The sequence below is a fragment of the Podarcis erhardii genome (genome assembly GCF_964252035.2).
Source record: "Podarcis erhardii genome assembly, chromosome: 13".
NCBI classification, from domain to species: domain Eukaryota; kingdom Metazoa; phylum Chordata; class Lepidosauria; order Squamata; family Lacertidae; genus Podarcis; species Podarcis erhardii.
In genome coordinates, this window is record NC_138502.1 from 27,755,065 (window position 1) to 27,761,706 (window position 6,642).

At 47.0% G+C, this 6,642-nt stretch overlaps 1 long non-coding RNA gene across 1 annotated transcript; it reads left to right on the top strand.

Moving 5' to 3' along the window:
* The first annotated feature begins 225 nt into the window (after positions 1-225).
* LOC309327431 lies at positions 226-1,587 on the top strand. Its single transcript, XR_014150539.1, has 2 exons — positions 226-413; positions 1,482-1,587. It is a non-coding gene; the product is annotated as an uncharacterized lncRNA (long non-coding RNA).
* The last annotated feature ends 5,055 nt before the right edge of the window (positions 1,588-6,642 follow it).

The following is a 6,642-nucleotide window of genomic DNA, read 5'->3' on the forward strand; positions in this document are numbered from 1 at the left end:
GTTTGACTTTAAGGTGCTCCAAAATTCCTTTTTGTCTCCAGGGTTGTGTACGTGACAACGCTAGGGAGGTGGGGAGAAGGCTGGGGATGGGACTTCAATAGTGTCACCTAATGTACTACAACAAACCCCCCCAAAAGGGTAAAAGACCCCTGACAGCTAAGTCCAGTCGCAAACGACTCTGGGGTAGCAGCGCTCATCTTGCTTTACTGGCCGAGGGAGCCGGCGTTTGTCCGCAGAGTTTTTCCGGGTCACGTGGCCAGCATGACTAAACCTCTTATGGCGAAACCAGAGCAGTGCACGGAAGCTACGTCTACCTTCCCGCCGGAGGGGTACCTATTCATCTACTTGCACTTTGACAAACCTAGGTTGAAGTAAATGGGTGAGGGAAGGCAGAGGGCCCAACCAGGTTTGAGGTAAGAAAAGGTTAAGATTTAAAGAGGCTTATATGTTATAGATTTAACCCAAGGAATGCTGGGAGCTGTAGCTGTAGCTGGGGGTTTCACATAGACTTTTCAGCCTTCATACATGGGTGAACACAGGAATTTTCCCCCTGGGGCAGTGGGCAAAGTTAGTTTTCCAAATAACTGGACAAAGAAGTATAAACTGCACTGGAGAACTGCAACTGTTTCTGGTAGATTTGGTGACTGAGCAGTGGCAAGACCTTGGTGGCCTTACCTTTCAGAAGCTACCTGCTCCATTGTTTCTCAACTGGTAAGGCCTTCTGTTCAATCCGTGCATAGAGCTGGCCTCTAGATGCTGGCCTTCCACCCACAAATGAAGCCCTCCGTTCTTTTCTTGGCTGTCTCTAGCTTTTAATGAATTGCACTGCTGCTGCCGTCAACTTCACAGCTCCCTTACCATTTCAAAATGCACAAGAGGCATAGACAACACTGCAATACAATCTTGGGTGTGTTCTGGATTACTCTGTAAGGTGGGCATAACCCATGCTCTCTCAGCTCTTTCCATATGAACCTACCCAGACCCTGAGATCATCTTCTGAGGCCCTCCTTTGTGTGCCCCTTTTCTCGAGAGGTTTGGAGGGTGGCAACACAAGAACGGGGCCTTTTCTGCAGTGGCTCCCTGTCTGTGGAATGCTTTCCCCAGGGTTGTTCGCCTTGCACCCTCATTATATACCTTTAGGCGGCAGGCAAAAACGTTCCTTTTTAACCTTGACTTTGGTTATTAGGTATTTTGTGGTTTTATATCTTGCTTTTATTCTGAGAAGTGCCCTGAGACCCCCAGGTATAGGGGGGTATATAAATTCAATACATCATCATCATCCAGTCCTGTTCTTTGCAATATGAGTGCTAGAGTTATCTGCATTGGCAATGACTGTGGTTGTTTTTTTTTTAATGTTTACCAGCTGGGAGGCGGGAGGACTTTTTTGGGGTGGTGGTGGTTAAGAAATAAGACCTGTGTTAGAAATATTATGCATTCCCATCTTCATTGCTACCTTTTGTTTTTGGGTACCTTTTGTCCAGTACACAGCTACACTAAATCCTGGTTGCCTGAATTGTTTTCTGCTGGGCAGCTATTATTACACCACCAAGGAAGACAATAAAGGAAAAATGGACGAAAAGAAAAGAACCCAGAAGTTCCTTCTAAAGACAGTGGGTGTTTCATTCTAGTGGTCTCTTCATCTGATTGGCTAGATCTGCTTTCCTAAACAACAATCATTGCTATGTCTTCATTCCTTGGTTGAAAACAGGAAAGGGTAAGTTTCTCACAAAACAAATCAGCAAATGTGCCTGCGCATTTTGCCTCATATCTTGTGTTCTACAAGGACTAAAATCTTCCTGCTTGCCTGCCTGCTTCAGAATACAGAGCACTAGTAGCTCCCCTGGCAAACACCCTTGGTACCACAAGATGTCAGTTCCCAACATTTATTTGGAGGGGAAGCCATTACCGTTAAAGTGGAATTGCATCTACACTTCAGGGTGGTTTGTGGTCCTTCATGCCTTGAGATAGAAGGGAAGGCGAATCTGACAATGGTTTGGAATCTATTAACATTAACGGAATCTTCAGAACAGGTGGGCAGAGGCAGTTCTGCCACCCTCAAACATAGCAAAATTTTACATTTCTTGTTGTCACCTGCTCCTAAACCCTAAATAGTGTGTGAAAGAGGACAGGATTCTTCGAAGTGTGAGGTCAACCAGCTGTACGCTTGACCCTTGCCCTTCCTGTCTTACTAAGTAGCCAGAGTATCATGTATCAAGTGCATCGTAGTCAGAGACAGTCTGTCTGGGTGGGTGAGGACAGTGGTCAGTGAATGCCTCGGTGGGACCTGATAACACAAGTGCTATGGGTGCAAGCAATAATTCTCCAAAGCTACCTTCTGTATAGGGACGCGGGTGGCGCTGTGGGTTAAACCACAGAGCCTAGGACTTGCCAGTCAGACGGTTGGTCATTTAAATCCCCGTGATGGGGTGAGCTCCTGTTGCTCGGTCCCTGCTCCTGCCAACCTAGCAGTTCGAAAGCACGTCAAAGTGCAAGTAGATAAATAGGTACCGCTCCAGCGGGAAGGTAAACGGCGTTTCCGTGCGCTGCTCTGGTTCGCCAGAAGCAGCTTAGTCATGCTGGCCTCATGACCCGAAAGCTGTACGCCGGCTCCCTCAGCCAATAAAGCGAGATGAGCGCCGCAACCCCAGAGTCGGCCACGACTGGACCTAATGGTCAGGGATCCCTTTTCCTTTACCTACCTTCTGTATGGACCCTAAAAATGGACGCAAAACTATCACATCAACTATCACATCACCATGCTCCTAAGTCACAGTGGAGTTTCTCTCTCTCTCTCTCTCTCTCTCTGTGTGTGTGTGTGTGTGTGTGTGTAGTCCACATGACATCCTCCTCATCTAAGTGGCAGCCCACACTTTCCCCAGCCTAAATTCAGATTTTACCAATCAGTGCATAATCTGATATGGGAAGAAACTCCAATATAAAATTGCATGTTGCTGTGGACGTACAGACGCCCAATGTACGGGTGGTGGTCGTTTCTTTAATTGTGTGAGGACATTTCACTGGGTTCTGTCTGTCACCAGACCACCTGCTTCCATTTTGTTCCCACCAGCACAAAGGAAGAGATAAAGCCTGATTTTTCTTGCTGGTTCTTGAATATACAGGCAACGCCCCCCCATTTGCACGATTTCAATATGCATGTGACTCTGCGCACGTGCATCGTGCTGAACCCAGAAGTGACCCAAAAGCATCACAAAAAGGGTCACAATGGGGCAGAGGCGGAACAGAGTGTTTGCAGGCTGTTTCAATAGCGTTTCAAATTATGTGATTTCACTGATGCATGTGGTGCCTTGGAACATAACCCCCACATAAATGGGGGGTCGCATATGTGTGTGTGTGTTTAATTTTAATAAAATTATTGTCCCCCCCCCTTTTAGCTGTTCTTATTTTATCTGTAAGCTACCTTGAGTCTCTTTCAAGGAAAAAGGTGAGGTATAATAATAATAACAGCACTGTATTTTAATTTTAAAAACAACTTTTTGTGCACAACTGCTCTTACACAAAACAGCTGTATTAAAAATAAAACCTGACCTTTCTGCTACAGGAGTATTACCACCAGACTCTTGGGGAGCTGGATCTTTGATTCACTACTGTGTTGGATAACAGCAACAACAGCAACAGCAACAGCAACAGCAACAACAACAACAACAACAACAACAACAACAACAACAACAAAATCCATTAGGAAATTACGCTGTGGCACCACAAGGCTCTCTGTTCCCCACCAGTGGCAGACCTTGGTGTCTCAAATTTCAGTGGTGTCATGTGCTACGCCAAAATTCGGTGTCTCCTGCCTCTCGCACTCCATTCTAAATCATAGTTGTGGTGTCCCCTGTTGTGCCCCTGAGGCTCCACGCCCAGCGCAACTGAACCGGTCATGCTCCCCTAAATCCACCTCTGTCCCCACCTCTTTGTCTTTCCACCTTGCAGAGATGAGGTGGTTTTAATTTAATTTATTTAAAAAAACAGGTTGGCTAGGTGCACTGCAGAGCTAAGTGATAGCTGAGAGGCATTTGGGGGAAAGGAGGATAGTGTAAGGCAGGCTGGAGCCTCAGCTAGCACTTAGCTCTTAAAAAGGGTCACACCATATATTTAAAGCACTCTTATATCACTTTTAATAGTCATGGCTTCCCCCAAAGAATTCTGGGAACTGGATGCTGAGAGTTGTTAGGAGACTCCCCACAGAGCTACAATTTCCAGCAACCCTAACAAACAACAGTTCCTAGGATTTTCCAGGAGAAGCCATGACTATCAAAGTGGTTTAAGAGGTTGTAAGTTTATGGTGTGGGACGCGGGTGGCGCTGTGGGTTAAACCACAGAGCCTAGGACTTGCCGATCAGAAGGTCGGCAGTTCCCCACGACAGGGTGAGCTCCCGTTGCTCAGTCCCTGCTCCTGCCAACCTAGCAGTTCGAAAGCACGACACCTTACGGCGGTTCCGTGCGCTGCTCTGGTTTGCCAGAAGCGGCTTAGTCATGCTGGCCACATGACCCGGAAGCTGTACGCCAGCTCCCTCGGCCAATAAAGCGAGATGAGCGCCACAACCCCAGAGTCAGTCATGACTGGACCTAATGGTCAGGGGTCCCTTTACCTTTTAAGTTTATGGTGTAGATTTGTGTCGTCACCTGGTAAGGGTGTTTTTTTTTAGAGGGGAGAGGGGAGTAACCATTGTGATGCCCTGCGGCCTAAGCTGAGACAGCTGATATAACCCTTTTGTAGTTTTCTATTGTTTCCAGCTATCTCAATACTGCTATACAGTAATGATGATGTTTAAACCTCATAATGGAAGAATTATTTGGAAACTGGTATTAGTTGACCAGCCCCCATGTAGAAAATGGAACACCTACAACTCATTCAGAGTCTTTGGACAGCTTTAATGTTGAGTTACATGGTGCATCCAATCTAGCAGCCAGTTAAACACTGGGGCCTGGATTTATAACTGAGGATATAATTCGAATAATTTTAGGAGATTCATTTATGACTTCATTACTTAACAGAATGATAAACTGTTAATATTCTTTTTGTCCCTGTTCCTACTCTGGCAACACTTATTACAGGACCTAATTATGTCATCCACAAACATCAGGGGGTCAATTCACCTGTTCAATGCGATCAGCTGCCAGAAATGCCTTTCTTCATTCTACGTAAGATTAACAGACCAGACTCATTGCAAAAGAACAAGCTCTGGAGTATACCAGGGAGCCAAATGAACGCCACAAAGCAGGAGATGGCGCTCAAGAGCAATGGTTGTTCCAGAGGTCAGCCTGGGCTTTGACAGGAGTGCCAAGAAATCCCTCTGAGCTGTCTGGAAACTCACTGGATCCATCAACCTCCGAGGGCGGACCATCCTAATAGGTTCCCTGCCTCTGAAGAGAGGGGAAAGTGCTGAAAGCCTAAATCTCAACAGGAAGTGATCTGACCATGACAGTGGACTGGTGTCAATATCCCCCAATTTCAGATTATCCGCTAACTGCCCAGTCAAAAAAACAAGGTCCAGGCAGGGAGACTGGTGGGTGGGAAGCCAGCAGAATCCCTAATCTATCCTGATTGTCCAATACTAGACACACACACTCTAGATCTCCCCCCCCCCCCAAACTGGATAGAGAACCTGGAGAGAGGAAGAGAATCTCTATAAACCACAGCAACTCCCCCTCCTTGCCCCTCAAGTCTGCCCAGAGTACCCAGGTGGGCACAGCTGGCTGAGACCAACTTCACCCTGCTCACCCACCCAGGTCTCAGTGATACAGACCACATTGGCTTCCTCACCCACAATCCAGTCATGGATGAGGGAGATCTCATTCCAAGCTGACCTGGCATTCAGCAACAGCCATGTGCAGACCCAAGGGCTGGCTGACAGGACAACCACAATTGCCCAGGTTGGAGGAGGAAGGCTGGCACACAGCACCAATTGCCTGTGCCATGTGCCCCTTACCCAGCTTGCCCCACCTCCACACCATACCTCCCCCTGCTCTGAACTAGTGCAGTTACCCCCTTGCTCTCGCCAGCTCCTCTCCCTGGCACATTTTTCAAGAGAAACCAAAACCAAACAAAATCCACAGTCATGAATTAACACATGGCTTCCTCCAAAGAATCCTGGGTTATTATAGTTTCTTCCTCACAGTGCTACAACTCCCAGCACACTTAACAAAGTGCAGTGCCCATGATTTGTTGGGGAAAGTAATGGGTGCTTTTAATGTGTTGGATGTGCCAGTCTAAGCCGACGAATGGAGACCAATATTGAATTTGCTAGTCTAAAGGTGTCTCAAGACTCTTGTTTACGTTTCGTGATATTGCATATTTAGTAATAATTCAGAACATAGCCTTTACTGCAAACACTTTATATAAGGTTAACTGAGGTTTCACAATATGTTTTGAGCGCGAATTACCCAGTGTTCCCTGCTTGCCTTCTCACCAATCAACATATACTATTTTCTAAGGGCGCCTACAGATGAATTGGTGTACGGGTGTTGTTGTTTTTTTTTTAATGCTGAAAACGTCCCAATTATTTTTTTTAACTCCGTGGCCGTCCCCCGCCCGCCTCCACTCCCCGCGCCCTTCCTCGCAGGCGGGCAACTCGCCCCTCCCCCTCCCGAGGCGCCTCTCCCTCGCCTTCCATCCTCTCCCGATGG